Source organism: Haemaphysalis longicornis, unplaced genomic scaffold, assembly GCF_048455015.1.
Source record: "Haemaphysalis longicornis isolate Haplotype H1 unplaced genomic scaffold, Haemaphysalis longicornis Haplotype H1 scaffold_14, whole genome shotgun sequence".
Classification (NCBI taxonomy): Eukaryota; Metazoa; Arthropoda; class Arachnida; order Ixodida; family Ixodidae; genus Haemaphysalis; species Haemaphysalis longicornis.
This window is the reverse complement of record NW_027526245.1, coordinates 25,916,589-25,935,239: the sequence shown is the minus strand read 5'-3', so window position 1 is coordinate 25,935,239 and position 18,651 is coordinate 25,916,589.

The window sequence follows — 18,651 nt, the reverse complement described above, 5'->3', positions numbered from 1 at the left end:
GTGCGCATGCGCATTTCGCCTACGAGAGGAACCAGCGACGAGCTTCATCGACAAGTCATCAGCATTGCCCGGTGGCCAGGCTACTTAAGGATCGCATGGTCGGACCCGCAATCCAGTCGGCGGTGGCACATCGAGCAAGCAGCTGACTTTGCCGCATGCTATTTCTTTGCGCTTCGTAAGTGAGTGCACTTATCTAAGTGCTGCCTTGTACGCGGTGAAATTCTTCTTTGTTTGCCACTGCCGACTGAGTGTCTGTTTCCTGCCTCTTGCTCATCATGTCACGGGAAATGCTGACGTTATGAAGGCCATATAGACTTCAAACTCGAAATGCGGGTTGAAATGCGGTCAATGAGCCAGGGCGCAAAATTTTGCTCTGACCTTACTGACGATCTCAAAAACCCTCCTAAAAAACTACAAACCTTGAATTTGGAGGTCAAGAGGACAAGGGGTGACTGTGCTTCTTTGAGGAAAGAAAATAAAGATCTGACCGACAGGCTTATTGAAGCTGAAGGCAAGATTGCAGAGCCGGAACAATACAGCCGGCATAACAATGTTGAAATAAAGGGCTTACCCCCTGCGGTGGCTCAGTGGCTAAGGTGTTCTCCTGTTGAGCACGAGGACGCGGGTTCGATTCCCGGCTGCGGAGGCCGCTTTTCTGATGGAGGCAAAAAGCAAAAACGCCCTTGTGTACGAGATTTCGGCGTACTTTAAAGATCCCCAGGTGGTCAAAATTAATCCCAAGCCCTCCACTACGGTGCGCCTCATCGCCTGCGTTGCGTCGGCGCGTTAAACCTACAATCAATCCAAATAAAGGACTTGCCACTTACCGTCAAAGACAAGGCAGCTGAAATGGCTGAGACAATCGCTCAGGCCATCCATGTACCTCTTGACCCAATACAAAATGACATTGCTCATGGTGTCAAAATACAGAGCGGCATAGATGTTAATCTACTCGCAAGATTTACAACGCGATCTAAGGAAAACCTTTTTCTCGCGACAGCAAAGAAGTCAAGCCTGGCAACTAAACTCATCGGCTTTACAGGACCTGAACAACGTTTTTACGTTAACGAGCATCTCACAGCGGAAAACAAACGCCTGCTTGGCGCAGAAATCGTAAGGAAATGGGAAGTGTCCTGGAAATGTGTGTGGACGCAGAATGGCAATGTACTTGGACGCAAAACAGAAATATCTGATATCATTCGGATCACCTCTGAAGCAGATATGCTTAAAATGACTTAAATTGCGTCATTAGTTATCTTTCGCACTTTGCTTGTTCCTTTTCCCGTCTCTTGAAAATGGAACGGGTAATACTCCTCTTTTGACACCTGCACAGTTCAATCGATTGCTGGTACTTGACCCAAGTAAGCAAATGTTGATAATCCATTTTAACATGCAATCCGCCCTAAACAAGGCCGATCAACTCACTCAAATTTTAGCAGACTGTACGAACACTTTTGACGCCATATTTCTAACGGAAATATGGTATCGCCATGATAATGACGTTCTGCGAATATCGGGCTATGATTCCTTTTACATCAACCGCACAACCAAACGAGGTGGAGGCAATGCCATACTAGTGAAAACCAAATATCCTGCTGACGTGCTATATGACCACTGCTTTTGCAAAGACGATATCGAAATGCTCACTGTGAATGTGGCCAGGCAAACACTTTCAGCTATTTACCGGCCCCCTCGCGTGAACTTAGCCAGTTGTTTCGATACTTTTTAGCGTGAGTTATTCTTTTTAACTTTCGAAAACGTGTATTCTTGTACAGAGGGAGATTTCAATACCGACATGCGTAGAATCTCGACATGCGTTCAATCTGGTCAGCACAAAAGCAACTATCCTTATTGCTTCAGTCCACAGGTTTTCAAAATGTTATTGATAGCTCCACACGTATTACAGCTACCTGCTCTCTTCTGTGCTAGATCTGATAGTTACGAAGAGGGAAAATGCTTTTTGCTCGGTCCGTATTGCAGTGGAAATCAGTGATCAATTGCCTGTTTTTTGTGTCTAGAAAAGATAACTTATTTGAAACCAAAAACCAGGACTCGACGGCAATTAATTTCTACATGATAGGCTTGACCTTTTCAAAACTCGGATCGCTTTAGAAAACTGGGATTCCGTCTACACAGAAGCTACAACCGATAAAGCTTATCGCAAGTTCATTGAAATTTTTCTTTCGGTATACGTTACCAGTTTTCCTATCGTAGGCACAACGACATGTAAAAACGCACGTAAACCTTGGATGACACGTCGCCTTACGAGACTCGTGAAAAAGAAACACAAGGTGGCCGAAAAATTTATTAAAACCAAAGATGCAGACGTACTATTACAGTAAAAGTCACAGAGCAACAGTCTCAATAAAGAAATCAAGTTAGCTAGGACAGCCTATTACAACACTTTATTCGATAGCCAACTTTCCAGCAATCTCAGGGGAAAATGGACACGCTTAAACTTGCTTTTAAATAAAAAAAGCAGGCCAAACATATAACAAGTCTAATCATTGATGGTGAAGAAATATCAGGTTCACGTCTAAGCTAGCGAACAATTTAAAAACATTCGTCACCGGAGTAGGTCAAGGCCAAATAAATGCTGACACGCTTGGCTTTCTGGACGATAAACTAGCGGAATCCGTCTTTTTTGGGCCGAAAAATGAAAAGGAAGTTTTCTCTATATGCAGGAATTTAAGAGATAGCCGTAGTCTTGATGGACACAATCTTCAAAGTTAGCCAGTGAAGTATGCTCTCGAGATAATTACGCCATGCCTAACGTTTATATGCAACACCGCACTTATGACAGCGTAATTTCCATCCGATATGCAGCGAGCCAGACGAGCTGTGATATACGTATATAAAAGTAGTAAGAACAGTTCAGGGAATTACAGACAGACCAATATCTGTACTTCGGTACTTTACTATATGTTAGAGCAATTAATTCGTATTCGCCTTCAAAACTTCCTTATTAAAACATTCCATAATAACTGACTGCCAGTATGGCTTCACTCAAAACAGGTTTACGGAACAAGCATTGCTGATCCAAAAAGAATACATAATAAAAAAATCGAAACTCAGCTTCTAACCCTTGGAATTTTTGTTGATTTTAGCAAAGCCTTCGATAGCCTCAGTCAAAACGTTCTTTTCGCGAAATTCGAACACTATGGTATTCACGGGCACTCCCTTGACCAAATTAAATCGTACCTGGCAGCACCTTCCCAATATGTGGTGATTAACCAATGTCCTTCACAAACTCTCAATATTTCGAACGGCGTCCCTCAAGGTAGTATTTTAGGGCCACTCCAATAATTATATTCCAGAAATCAGTTGCCGTGCAAAATATATAATCTACGCCGATGACACCAGCTTATTTTTCTCGTCCAATGACATACAACAATTGACTAACACAGCAAACCATGTGCTTTCATTACTTGCCAGATGGTCATTATCGAACTCATTAAAAATCATCACGGAAAAAAAAAACTAAAGCAGTACTTTTTCTGCCCAAAAGAAAACTTTTATTTAATCCTTTCTCTCTATACTTAAGCGGCAGTGTCATCGACCACGTAGATTCTTTCAAATCACTGGGCGTCGTGTTCAGTAATACTATACCAAGGGATGCCCATGTTAGCAACATTTCTTCAACGCTGTCACGCGTCTCACGCGGCAGAGAAATGAGGCTCGGTTTGAAGCATTGGATTTCCACGCAATATATTTACAAAACTAAAATAACTCAAACAAATGCGATCATAACAAACTCACAAGCATATCACACTACACAGATAAAAACAGGCACGACCTCACACTACCAACCCTCTACTCCTAGAGTCACTAAACACATTAACTGTCTCTGTCAGATTCAAACAAATCCTACCGCCGGTATACCACGGTGCGATGCCGATGACGTGGCCCAGTGGGTCGGTTGGCTTGCGCGTCACCCAACGTCGCCGAACGTCGCGATGGCCCGTGCTGGTGCGTCGTGGTCTGGATGACCGCGGTGCGATGCCACGGCTTCGCTGAGCAGCGCGGCTCAGCAGGAGGCCAGCAGAGCGAAGCTGCTGGTAATCGGTGGTCCCGAGCTGCCCGCTGCCAAACGGTGCGATGCCGCTGGTGCGTTGTGGGGCACGGCCCGAACTTGCCACCGTTCCTCCAAGACCTCGTTGGTTGGTTGGTTGGTTGGTTCCTTATGTTATGGCGCGTACCCACGCGGGGGATTGGCCAAGAAGCTGCCTGTAATAATTAGGCTGTGACCCGGTTTATTTTAGAGGAAAAAAAAGTACGAGAAAAAACATTGAGAGTAGAAAAAGAAATCCTCGTTCCACTCTGTCTACTCCAACTTCGTTCTCTTCCTCTTCACCTCGCATTCTATCGTGTGCGGCTCCCATTCGCTGAACAAGTTACCTCTCCTCTTCGATTACCCTGTGTTTCTTCTCCATTGGTCACTTCAAAATCCTTCTCACCATCCCGTATGCTGATTCTTCTTTCTCTTCAACTTGTCTGACAACATCTTCTGGGGCCAATCCCCCTTCGGCCGCCGCGGTGGCTCAGTGGCTAAGGCGTTGCGCTGCTGAGCACGAGGTCGCGGGTTCGATTCCCGGCCGCGGCGGCCGCTTGTCTGATGGAGGCGAAAAGCAAAAACGCCCGCGTGTTCGAGATTTCGGCGCACGATAAAGATCCCCAGGTGGTCAAAATTAATCCGGAGCCCTCCACTACGGCGCGCCTCATCGCCTGCGTTGCGTCGGCGCGTTAAACCCCACAATCAATCAAATTTCTTCAACGCTTGCTAGGATTTTCAGAATTACTTCACGTAACCGGCTCATTCTACCAACCAAAACTAAGGTTGCATTGTATTACGCTTTATTTTTCTCCCATTTAAGCTATTGTTTTCTCGTCTGGGGCAGCACCAGAGTGAACAATGTTGTTGAAGTTACTAACTATACAGAAGAAAATGCTGCGCGCAATTGTCAATGAATCGTATGATTCTCACCCTAGGCATGTGTATTTGCAATACCATATTGTACCCGTCAACACGCTATTTGACTACAAATTTGCTTGTTTCTATAAATCATTTACCACAAGGGATGACCATTCTCTTTCTTCACTTGTCTCGCTTACCTGTCGCCAGTCGTCATGTAAAGTTACAAAACCTTACAATTTTGTGTTACCGAAGTGCCGCACTAATTACGGCTTTATATGTTAAATTATATTGTTCCGAAGTTTTTGAATACTACACTCCATGATCAACTAAGTACTCTGTCTATGCCTGACATCCGCAAGATTTTCGTTCAAGAATCTACACACCCATACACAATGTACTGCTACGCTCATGTTCACCTGTGCTCCTCAAGCGCGCACGTATCTGTACGCATCTCCTTAGTGCTTTTACCTTGTACCCACTGCCGACTTGAACGGGTGGAGAGGCACCGTGAAGCAGTGCGCAGTCGCTGCTTTTTTTTACTAGCAGTTTGTAAGTGCAAACTGAAATATTATGATAATGATGATGACGAACTATGTAACATATAGGAAAGCAACTTCTAGTCAATCCAATGTAACTAATGGTGGCTGATACACTCGAAACGGCTTTTTTGCTAAGGTGATAAGCTGGAAAGAATCCCGACTTACGTCTTCTAAGCGCGTCTCGTCACCGCTTATGCGGACCGTAGAATGGAGCGTTCGTCGAGTGCACGAACAACTAGGCGCAAAATAGGACGGAATGCTAATTGCGGTGATGAAATACACATACAGGGCAACAGCTTAATAAAAAGCAGCCGAATCCCTTGCAAACCGAGAAAACGTGACCGCTGAGATAACTGCAACACAAAGCACGCTTGGTATACGGTATGAGATGGGATTGTTTGGGGACCACCGTGTGGCAGGCTTTTAAATCCCAGCAAGGTGTTTGCATCGGGCCGATCCCCACGTTACCGTGGGAGATGTATGAAGCGCATCTCCGAGTTTTTCTCCTCCATCATAAATATAGATACGCGTGCGGGAATTCATCCTCTGGTGCCATAGCACCCTACGAGCCACATCGAGTTACCTTGGGCTAGACTGTCTGTGTTAAATGCTTTAGGAAAGTAGGCCCAGCTTCTAATAGCGCCTTCTGCCCTGACACTGCTATACGCAGGATATTCGGTGCTTTCGCGCTCGAAGTGATACTGCAGGCGACCTTGAGCTTCAGCTTGGACAACCACCGGCACAAGAAGAATTTGTTCGCGCTGCAAGCGACGCGCGTCTTCTCGGCCAAACACAAATGGCTGGTTTTCGTGTGCCGTGACTACTGAGATATTGAAGTTCGATTTTAAGCTCATTAGTAGAGCGTATGTAAAGGGTAAAAAGCGTAACACCAAACTACGGACAGGAAATGCGCGCATTGACAGAGCGTTAAGATTTAATTAATGGTTTATTGAAAACAGCGCATATTTACAATACCCCAAGGTAGATAAAGCAACGAGAAAAGCAAGCAAAAAAGCAAAACGCCAAAGCAATAAGCCGGTGCACGTGCTTATCGTCTGTTCGTGCCGCGGTCTTCCACATACACAACCTCTTTGGGAGATAATGCAGTCGAAGCTTTACTGCATTACCTTGCCGCCAACCTTGAAAATTTTAGTGGCTTCAGCAATTTCTCAAGCTCATTTCAAAGCAGTAGTTTAAAGCTAGCGCTCTGCCAGCATGCATCCTTCCTGTCTTTAATTTTTTTAGCTGTTTATCGCTTATATCCACCCAGCAATGGTCATAAATATACCCAGCTATGGTCAAACGCTCCCATATACGCTAGGAGCCAACGTATCCTGACTACAGATGTAAATCCCACGGCGCTCCAGGCCAACCGGATCGGCAAGACGCGGTCCGTGGTCATCGCCTTTGCGGTGACCAAGGTGAAAAACTACATACGCTACGGGAGCCTGCTCGTGGAGTGTACCCTACACCATAAGCAAATCGATTTGTGCTACACGTGCGGGGGGCTCGGCCGCGGCATGGACGCCTGCCCTAACCCCTATGACCGCATATGTCCGGGATGTGGTGCGGCCAACTCGGACTCTGAACACTCGTGCGTGCCGCAATGATGCCTGTGCGGCGGAAAGCACTTCACCGCCGACCGGGCCTGCAAGGCGCGCTTCAAGACGCCGTATGTGGCGCGCCGCCAGTGGAGGACGCCAAAGAGCCGAAGACGGCGATTCAAGTCAAGAGGAAAGAGGTCCTACCGGGCGACCCCACCGTAGAACCTCGTAGCGGAGCCGATCGAGAACGACGGCCCAGAAGGGCGACCACCGGAGCCATCAACGTTCGAGATCCGGCTCCCGGGCCGGCCCCATGGCGCCCGGGGCAGCAGCGGCAAACGAGGCTCGAGCGGAAGACGCCAGAGTTCCTGCCCCGGTCCCGAGCACCGAGGTCGGGTCCCTGGCCCGTTCCAGTTAGCGGCAACGAGGGCCGAGCGCCGACCAACAGGTTGGCTGGCCAGACGGGTCTCCCGTCGCTCTCGGGAACAGAGAGCACCCTAGCCTTGGCCACTCCTCCTCCCAACCTCCCGGTCAGGGCGCTGTAGCCAACTCAGGCGTCAGCGAAAGCATAGAGCTCAAGAAAAATTACGCCCACCTCCCCTCGCGGGAACCCTGGTGTGATGCGACGCTGAGGGGGGTTCACGCGCAAGCGGAGAGCAACCGTCGACCGAAAGGCCACCGGAGAGCGGCACACCGGTTATATGCGCAGCGGGCCCCAAGGAGAGGAGACCGCAGAGAGAGAGAGAGAGAGAGAGAGAGAGAGTACTGCACACGCGCCGCACCGCGCGCAGCGCCGCCCACCGGCGGAGTCAGAGTGCGCTGGGCCGCACACCCGCAGATGTTGAGAGAGAGTGTTCGCTCTCACCTGGGCACGCGCCGGTGCCAGTGCTTCTGCCGCGGCTATGACGCAACACAATCCAACACAATCCACTTTAATCCAATCTAATCGAAATCCAATCCAAGTCAAGCCAAGCCAATGCAATCGAATCCAATCCAATGCCCCTCGCGAGCGAGTGTTCGCTATCCAAGAGGAGAGGGGTTGAGCGGAGGAGAGTGCGGACGACGACGACGGACGCACGCAGGAAGGACAGGGCCGCCGACAAGAGATGCTCTCAGCGTCGCATCTGAAATATTCGAACGGCAACAAGCCCAAATCAAGGAGCAGAATGCACAATACGCGCTCTCACGCACAAGATAGAGGCGCTGACTAGCGGTAGCTCCGGCAGCCGCGAGCTGTAGGAAGCGAGAGCGAGAAGGGCAAACGTACCGCGGCGAGACCAGCCATCCGTCCGCCTAGAGCGGGTGGAGACGGCTAACGCCGAGCACGTGAGTTGTCAAGACGCCATGGACGCAGAAAGCTACGCGGAGAGCGCAGCGGTGGCCGGCGCGTCGCTGCAACCCAGAAACAACTAGCCTCGCAGGGCAGCGAGACAACCGCTTTACTGGCGAAGATACTGGAGGCAATTAAGCAAATGCAAGAGGGCTTTAGGCAAATGAAGGAGTGAGTGGAGGCCCCGCGCCGTATCTCCAGCTAACGAAGGCGAACAGGAACACGCTAGACAGGATTGTAAGGAAAGCCACCAAGACGGCTATGGGCCTGCCCCCGTACTCGTCTACGAAGAAGCAGCTGGACATGGAGGTACACAATACGGTAGACGAGCTCATAGAGGCTCAGTGGACTATCCAGAGAGGGCGACTGGGCCAGACAGAGCATGGCCGAGCCTTGCTCCGGAAGATCGGCTGGCCCATCGAACCACAGACGCCCAAGCACCTCCGCCGTGGAGGTAAGCAGTCAAGACCAAGCCCCTGCCGCGCAACATGCAGGCCGGCAGGAACGACGAAAGGCGCGCCGCGCGGGCACAGGCACTCGCCCTACAGCTGGAAGCACGCCGCCGAGTCCTCTACGCGAACGCCTCACTTCCACAGCCCAGCAGCAAAGCAGTCGCCGCCGTCACGACCATCGACAAGGTGGTGACCAGCGCGTTGGTACGGACGACGGACCCCAGCCAAGCAGAAGAGGGGGCCATTGTTCTGGCCCTCACGCACGGGAACGTGCAGACGATCGTCACATACTCCAATACCGCTTACGGCAAGTACCGCAAGGGGATCGTCTCCCACGCGGCCATAGCAATTCTTGCGCAAAGGAGAGTCCACCGGGACTAGAGCAGAGCTCGTGGGAGTTCCGGCACACTCAACAATGGAAGGCAACGCCCTCGCTGACCACTACGCCAGCGAACCAGCAGACCGGGCCGAGGACCAGTCGGAGCTACCGCACCTAGTTACGAGCTACCGGGAGATTACCCGGCCGCGTATTCCCAAACCATATCCCGTAGTGGACCAGGCCGACCACACACCCTAAGCATGGGCGCAGCCAATGAGGCTAAAAAAATTGCGATTTTTTAACCTCCTTGGACGCAGCACCGTTACGTCTCTACCTATATGTGCGCGACTTCATACGAGGGGGATTTTTCTTTTTTCCCTCTCCCCTCGTTTCGGCTGCTTTGCGAGCAGCCGATGGTTTCGCTCCGTGGGCGGGGCTGGCCGGCGGCGCTGGGGAAGCTGACGCACATGTGGCAGGAGCTAACCTTTTGTACCTGAGCCCCTGATTCTCCGCGCTCTTCTTGCGCACCTGCAAGTTGACGCTGACCTCCGATCGTGTTCCTAGATAAACGCTCGACTCGGTGCTCGAAGTGCGCGAGCGCGGATGAACGCTTTCACGCTCATGTGGCAATTATACATGTTCCAGAAAGCACACACCCTCATGGAGAGCTCATCCTACAGCACACAGAAGGGTATACAATTGAGTTGGGTGCTCTTTCACTATATACACACCTGAAAACACGATTCGGTGCTGCAGGTAAGGATTACAGGAAAGGCACCCGTGACTACATTTACAAACTGTACTACTCTTGCGAAATATTACAGCTGCATGACATGCTACATTGTGGCACTTTCATTAGCACTATTACATCGAATTTCGTTAACAGTAACTTCATTGCATTATTCTTTATCAGGAACAGTGCCACTAAGGAAAACATTGACATTTTGTTAACAGCAATGGAAGGTGTGAATCGTTCTTGCAAGGGTGATACGTTGATAAGAAAGACACAAGCTCAAACGTACACGTTTTACACTCGGTCATAAATTCTGCAGAATTTGCACTGCTGGTCATAACAATTTAGGGAAACAATATCGAAAATATGTACCAACCAAGGGCAAAGTAATAGTTGGATAGTACAGCTACTGAAGTACTCGAGGAGTTTGATATATGTCTTCTGTACAGGGCTATTGACCACAGTCTCTTCACTGAAGCCATCAGGCCGAGTTTGATATCAGTAATCATGCGTGCTACCACTCACACTGTTGCCAATATCGATTAGTTATTTTTAACAATTTCTGCTTCATGCACACAGATATTTTGCTGCATAAGATACGTTATTTATAAATAGACAGCTCCAGCAGGACGTGAATGGCGCTCATGCCCCCCCCCTCCCCTGTAATCGGGAAGGCACACCAAATCGTTACCACTTAATTTGGCTCTGTCCATTTTTCGACCGTAATCGCCACCAGATTTTAACTCTAGGTCCCGCCCCTGCGACTGAACAGGAATATGTTAGTCGGGTCCCTGACGATCGCACCGCACTAAAAGCAATTTCCGAGTACGCCGTTCAAAACAGACTCTACAAATTGGTGTAGCAGCCTGGCCGACTTCCCCGTTCGGTCTACAATGTTAACTGTCTGCAGCGTGCACTGTTTTCAGTGTGAACCGCATTGTCTACATGTGAACTGTACATTTAAGTGTGAACTTTGCGTTTTTAATGTCTTTAGTGTCTTCATTTTGTCTTCATGTCTTCATGTCTTGACTTTAATGTCTTCATTTTGCGATTAGGACCCCAAGACTGCAACTGTGTTCATTGTGCGAGTTGTGACCACCTTTTCTCCTCATCCTTGCTCCCCCAGGGCCCATGGCCTCTCATTTAATACAGTGTTACACACACTCAGATACGTATATTCTTTTCGCTGGGACTAATGAGTAGTTGCCCGTGAGCTTCAAGTAACGGTAGTCGCAGCAGAGATAAAACTAAGTAAAAAAGGTATCTCCTTGGCGCACTATTTTTGCGATAGTGATCTCGGAGTAGAAATAGCGGCAAAAAATTGTCCCTTTTAGAGATACACTGATGGGTATAGATGAGCAGTTTGTGTCTGTTTCCTGCGACGCATTTTTAGCTACCACATATATATATTTCTGTAGTGCCTGGCCTTTTAATTCGCCAGCATTGTGTTACAGCTCGCGCCTCAACTGTAAGCCACACACACGCAAAAAAGTATACAAATTGTAAAGGGGAATAGCAGTCACGACGGTAGTTGATCGTGGGGGTTTATTCAAGGCGTCGCGTAAGGTAACGGGCCGAGCGCAGGTCCAGCCGCTACGAGCTCGTGAGCATGAACGTCCGAGTCGGGACTTCGTCGTCTTCGCGATAATCCTCGGAGCATACCCGATTGGGCAAATGGCGCTTCGGTATCTAATATTGTTGTGCAGCGTTAACTCTTTTTGTTACAATTGCCCCCGGTGCAAAAGGAGCCATCCTGGCTACTCAAGGGCACGACGAAAGTAGAGGGTCGTAGTATGGCTTTAACCGATCCACGTGAACAATTTCACGCCCTCGGCGGCGATGATCTGTAGTTCGTTCAACTGGCTCCACAAGGTAATTGACGGGCGAAGTCCGCTCAATGACTCTGTACGGGCCGTGGTACTTGGTGGTCAGTTTTGGGGAGAGACCGGGTGTTGAGCAGGGCACCCAAAGCCACACAAGGGAGCCGGGATCAAAACTGCGATCTTTGACGCATTCGTCGTGACGATGCTTCTGGCGCTGCTGATCGGTCGATGTAAACTATTGGGCCAGTCGACGGCATTCCTCGGCGCGACGCGCAAGGTCTGAAATCGGCGTAAATTCGCTTGCGTTGGGCTTGTAGGGGAGTATCGTATCGATTGTGCAGGACGGCTCTCGCCCATACAACAAGAAAAACGGCGAGAATCCCGTGGTCGTCTGCGTTGCCGTATTGTAAGCAAATGTTACAAACGGGAGTGCGAGGTCCCACTTCGACTGGTTGGTAGACACGTACATGGAGAGCATGTCACCAAGGGTGCGATTGAAGCGTTCCGTGATCCCGTTCGTTTGTGGATGGTATAATGTGGTAGTCCGATGAACGACGTGGCACTCAGAGAGCAGTGCTTCAATAACCTCAGACAAGAAAACCCGCCCTCGGTCGCTGAGTAGCTCCTGAGGTGCCCCGTGTCAAGAACAAAGCGGCGAAGCAGGAAGGAGGCTACGTCGCGAGCCGTGGCGGCCGGAAGAGCATCGGTTTCGGCGTACCGAGTAAGGTGATCCACGGCGACAATGATCCATCGTTTTCCGGCTGCAGTAGACGGAAGTGGGCCATACAAGTCGATTCCCACACGTTCGAATGGCTTTGCTGGGCATGGTAGTGGCTGCAACGGACCGGCAAGGCGGGGCGGCGGCGATTTTCGGCGTTGACATTCAGGGCAAGAGCGCACATACTTGCGCACGAAGGTATACATACCACGCCAGTAGTATCGCAGGCGAAGACGCTCATAGGTCTTTAGTACGCCAGCATGACCGCAACTTGGATCAGCGTGAAAGGAGGTGCATATGTCGCTGCGCAAATGACGGGGTATGACAAGCAGCCACCTTCGGCCGTCGGAGCAGTAGTTGCGCCGGTAGAGTAGCTCGTCACGGAGCGCAAACTGAGAAACCTGCCGGTGTAGGGCCCGAGATCCCCCGGCAGGCGATGTACCGGAGAGCATCCCAATTAGAGAAGCAATCCACGGGTCCTTGCGTTGCTTGGTTGACATGTTGCTGACTGCAAGAGGCGACAGACGTAAGTCACTATCACTTGAGGCAAGGCAGGAAACTTCAGCAGGCACGGGTGAGCGTGAAAGAGCATCAGCGTCGGAGTGCTTGCGACCTGAACGGTAAATGACCCGGATGTCGTATTCTTGCAGTCGGAGAGCCCACCGACCAAGACGACCTGATGGATCCTTGAGGGAGGAGAGCCAACAGAGTGCATGATGATCGGTGACGACATCGAATGGGCGACCAGACAAGTACGGGCGGAACTTGCTCAGTGCTAAAATTATCGCCAAGCACTCCTTCTCTGTGACAGAGTAGTTCGACTCGGCTTTCGTCAGTAAACGGCTCGCGTATGCTACGACGTACTCGTCAAAACCGGGCTTTCGTTGGGCAAGCACAGCACCGAGGCCGATCCCACTAGCATCAGTGTGAACCTCAGTTGGGGCGGACGGGTCGAAGTGCCGCAGTATCGGCGGGGATGTGAGTAGACGCCGTAGCGTCACAAAGGCTTCGTCGCAGGAGGGTGACCAGGCAGATATGTCGCTGGCACCACCGAGGAGCTGAGGTAAAGGCGCAATTATGCTGGCGAAGTTGCGTACGAAGCGTCTAAAATACGAGCAAAGACCGATAAAGCTCCGAAGCGCCTTTATAGTGGTCGGCTTCGGAAATTCGGCTACGGCTCTCAGCTTCGTATCTTCTGGGAGGATCCCGTCCTTCAAAACGCGTGGCCCAGGATGATCATTTTGCGCGCAGCAAAACGACACTTTTTGAGATTCAGCTGCAGCCCAGCTCTTGCAAGGCACGTCAAAACTTGCTGTAGGCGGGCGAGGTGCGTTTTGAAATCCGAAGAGAAAACAACGACGTCGTCCAGATAGCAAAGACACGTCTTCCACTTTAGTCCGCTCAAAATACTGTCCATCATTCGCTCGAAGGTGGCAGGAGCGTTGCAAAGCCCGAACGGCAATACGTTAAATTCATAAAGACCGTCAGGGGTAACAAAAGCAGTTTTCTCTCGATCTGCTTCCGCCATCGGGACATGCCAGTACCCGGATCGAAGGTCTAGCGACGAGAAGTATTCTGCTCCCTGCAAACAGTCGAGGGTGTCGTCGATGCGGGTGAGGAGATACACGTCCATGCGGGTTATGGTGTTCAAACGGCGGTAGTCGACGCAAAACCGAATGGACCCATCCTTCTTTTTCACAAGAACCACGGGTGACGCCCAGGGACTCTTGGAGGGACGAATAATGTCACGCTGAAGCATGTCATTCACGTGGTCTTCAATGGTGCGTCGCTCTGCCGGTGACACACGATACGGCCGTTGTCGAAGCGGGGAATGCGAGCCAGTATCGATGGCGTGGCTCACAACGGACGTGCGACCGAGAGAACTTTGCCCACTATCGAAAGACGAAGAAAACTGTCTCAGAAGTGCAGTAAGCTGGACTCGTTGGGTGGCGTTCAAACTTTCGTCAATTGAGCGGGAGAAAAACTCGGGACATGTTTCGTCCCGTGTGCATGGCGTATTAGTGCTCAGCTCGTCGACTTGGAGATGGGGCGCATCATCAAGAAGCTCCGTAACAAGACTGGGATCGACCGGCTCTACAAAGCCGAGTGTTTCGCCGTGTAAAAGGGCGCACGAAGTCGTCGACTGGTTCATTATCATCATTGCACTCGCGCCATTGCGAATTGCCAAAAGGGCGAGGGGTAGCGGAAGACATCTGCGGCGGAAGAAAATGTCGGACGGCATAAAAAGCACCGTAGCCTCAGGAATAGATGTGCAGGAAAGAGGAACAAGAGCGGAAGAACGGGGTTGGACGACAGTGTCTTCGGCGATGACCACCTTGGCGTTGGGAGCACGGAAAGAATCTTCCAAGAGAGGCGAAAACTCGACTTCGGCAGGTGCACACCGTATGACGGCATGATGGCGCGAGAGAAAATCCCATCCCAGGATTACATCATGAGAGCAAGACGGCAATACGACAAATTCAACGGTGTAGAGAATATGCTGAGTAACGACACGGGCCGTGCAGGCTGCTATGGGCTTAATCTGTTGCGCACTGGCGGTGCGCAAGGATAGTCCGGAAAGTGGCGTCAGAACCTTTCGAATTGAGCGGCATAGGTCGGCGTGAACGACAGAAACAGCAGCTCCAGTGTCGATTAGGGCAGTAGTGGGGATACCTTCAACAAACACATCAATAACATTTTCAGGCGGGACGTGAGGACTTTTAGCTTTCGAGGGCGACGCAGCTCTTGCTTCGGGAACTGCGGCTGTTAGTTTTCCTCCCCAGTGCTGGCAGAGCGGCGTCGCATAGGCGACAGCGAGCGACGACGTGGAGAAGGAGATCGGCGGTTGGTGGACGTAGTAGAGCGGTCAAACGGCAGCGACGTCATCGGCGGATCAGAGGCGACTGGGTACATTGGCTGCGGAACAACATACGGCTGGGCGTAAGTGGGGTCGTAGTACGGAACCTGTTGGAAGGTGTTCGGAGGCGGCATGCGACGGCGGCAGTAGCGAGCTACATGTCCAGCAATTCCGCATAATACAAAGCATATAGGGCGATTGTCCTGCGTACGCCACGTGCGCGTAAGAGGACTACCTACAGCCGTTGGAAGACAGCTCGCCGGCACGACATTCGGAATCGCATTGGTCTGCAACGGACGCAGTGGCACGGCATGCTGGGCTGGTGGAGCAGGCGGGTGCACCACTCGAGGGTTGACCGAAGGAGCAGGCCGCAGAGGTGACCTCCCTGCAGCTTCGACGTATGTTAAGGGGCCGGCGACCGGTGCCTGGTAGTGGGCAGTTGGTAGTGCCTCAGCGACTTCTTCTTGTATCACGTGCCTCAGTGCAGGAACTAGAGGTGTCGATGGTTCCGCGGTGTACGGCAGGAGGGACACCTGACGAGCCACCTCTTCCCGAATAAAATCTTTTATCCGGGTGAACAGCGTCGGGTCGTTTGTGTAGTTCGCAGCCAAACTCGACAGGGGCTCGGCCTGAGCGCAAGCTTGCCGAGTTAGGGCCCGTTCCTTCCGAAGCTCGTCGAAGCTCTGACACAAACGTACGACGTCGGCTATCGTTTGGGGATCCTTGAACAGCAGCATCTGGAACGCGTCATCGTCCACTCCTTTAAGGACGTGCCGGACCTTGTCCGTTTCCGTCATCGACGGGTCGACCCGCTTGCACAAGTCAACCACGTCCTCGATGTAACTGGTGAATGTTTCCCCGGCTTGCTGGCCGCGTACACGCAACTGCTGCTCGGCATGGAGCTTGCGCACAGCTGGGCGGCCGAATGCTGCCACAAAGCAGGTGCGGAAGGCAGACCAGGTAGCAATGTCTGGCTCATTATTCGCGTACCACCGCCGGGCGAGCTTATCAAGGGCGCAAAATACGTTATGCAGCTTAGTCGGATCATCCCATTTGTTGCAGGCACTCACACGCTCATAGGACGACAGCCAGTCTTCGACGTCAGTCTCGTCCTCGCCAGTGAAAATGGTTGGGTCGCGTTGTCGCATCGCGCAAGAGCAGATCACGGGTGCGCCCGGTGGCGCAGGGTGCTGGCTGGTCTCTCGGTGGTTCATCTCGGGCAGTGTCCGGTTGCGAAGCTCCAGCGTGGAACCGAGACCCTTGACCTCCGCCACTTGTAAAGGGGAATAGCAGCCACGACGGTAGTTGATCGTGGGGGTTTATTCAAGGCGTCGCGTAAGGTAACGGGCCGAGCGCAGGTCCAGCCGGTACGAGCTCGTGAGCATGAACGTGCGAGTCGGGACTTCGTCGTCTTCGCGATAATCCTCGGAGCATACCCGATTGGGCAAATGGCGCTTCGGTATCTAATATTGTTGTGCAGCGTTAACTCTTTTTGTTACAAAATGTATAAACAAGAAATAGCAGGAATACAAATATAAATAGTACAACACACGTTGCAAAACGCCGCCTCGCGTACTACAACGCCTCGTATCGAAAAAGATACCTTTCGCCCCGTTTCTGGGCCTTTTGGACAATCCAGGTTGTGTTGGTGCACCCGCTCTACGTGTCCACGAAGGCGTTGACTGCTACTTCGTCAGACAGGTTCGCGCGGCACACAGACTCATGATTTGTTCACGCGAGGTCATCTCTGACGACCTCGAGCGGCTGCTCGTGCTTATTCATGAAGCAGAAGTTAAAAGCTTCGCGACCATCGCGTGAATGCGCGGGGGACGCGCGTGGCGCACACAATTATGAGAACGAACCCCGTGATGGGCAGTTCTGCGCGAGTGCGAGGCACAGGCGAGTATGGCGAATAACACGCTGGCTGATGTTCGCAGCAGGCCAGCGACCGATGTACGCGTGTGATTTCGACCGAATGAGAGCAAACGTTCTGCGGTTCGGTAGGAGTCCAAAGGACCACCCAAGACCAAAAAAAAACATTTTTGCCTTAACTTTATTAGGAGTGATTGCCTTCCGGAACGCAAACAATAACTCCATATGTACGTGCAAAAGCATCCATCCGCGCGCGCACTTTGAGCAACGCGCCGAGCACTACGTTAACTAGGAACAGCATGGGAGACGAGCGACTCACGGCGCACAAGAGAGAGAGAGACAACTTTATTAGAGCGCGGAGAGCGAACTTCATCTTCCCAGCGCGTACGCCAGGCTTGTGCTAGGAGCGAAACCACGTGAGCGAAATTATCAGCCGCCGAGAAGCAGCGGGATCACAAAGGATCAAAACAAATTTTTTCCTTCATTTTTATGAGAGTGTTTACTTTCCGGGACTTGTATAATTGCCACATGTACGGGAAAGCGTCCATCCGCGCGCGCGCGCTTCGAGCACCGAGCCCAGCGCTTATCTAGGAACACGATCGGACGTCAGCGTCAACTTGCAGGCGCGCAAGAAGAGTGCGGAGAGATCAGGGGCTCAGGTACAAAAGGTTAACTTTAAAGGTTAAAGGTCCCGCCTTTTTACTCCCTGAACCCCATTCCCCCCGTGCCGGGTAGCAAATTGGGCTCTACACGTGGTTAACCTCCCAGACTTTCCTTTCTTTCTTCTTCTTCTTGCGCTCGGTTGACGCCAGATTTTGCGTGTGCGTAACTTTTTATCATAGTAATCGACTTAAAGTCGCATACACTAGTTCAACGCGCGAGTTAAAGTATAGTTTTGGATACTGCTACTGAAGAAACAATGCCGGTGTTGCCCCATTCCTTGCGAAGCCGGTCCTGTGCGGAGCGCGAAGAGTCAGAACTAGGCGCCAGCTTCTGTATTAAGCAGCCTTTGGAACAAAGGGAACAGTTAGCTGCTAGTAACCGACAACAGCGAAAATAAAAGACAAAAGCAAATTCCACGACTTCGGGGCTGTCGGCTTTGGCAGAAGGCATTACGATTTCTGGTAATCATATAAAAAGTAAGACAATTTTTGTAACCTTGCCGAACGCTCGAAAGTACTGTATCACATCACTTAACGTTGTCATTGCATGAAAGTATGCCGACTTTCATTATGGGCTGCAAAAACGGTCGCTTCAACTCCAAATAACTCACTGTGTGTATAGGCGCATGCTGGTTTTAAACCAGGCTTCTAACCAGTATGGAAGCTTATTGAGCAAAACGAGTCACGTCTGCAGTTCAGATACAGCAACAGTATGTTTGTTCAGTCCCGGAGCGATATTTCGGTATATTTGCAACTGCCACATTCACCCAATATTCGAATATGCGTTATAGGAAAACTTCGCTCAGAAGGGGGAGGCGCAGCAGGAAGAGCAGGAAATTTTTTAACAGTAACATCTAGCTGATTCTGGGGTCCTCAGCTTAGGGCTC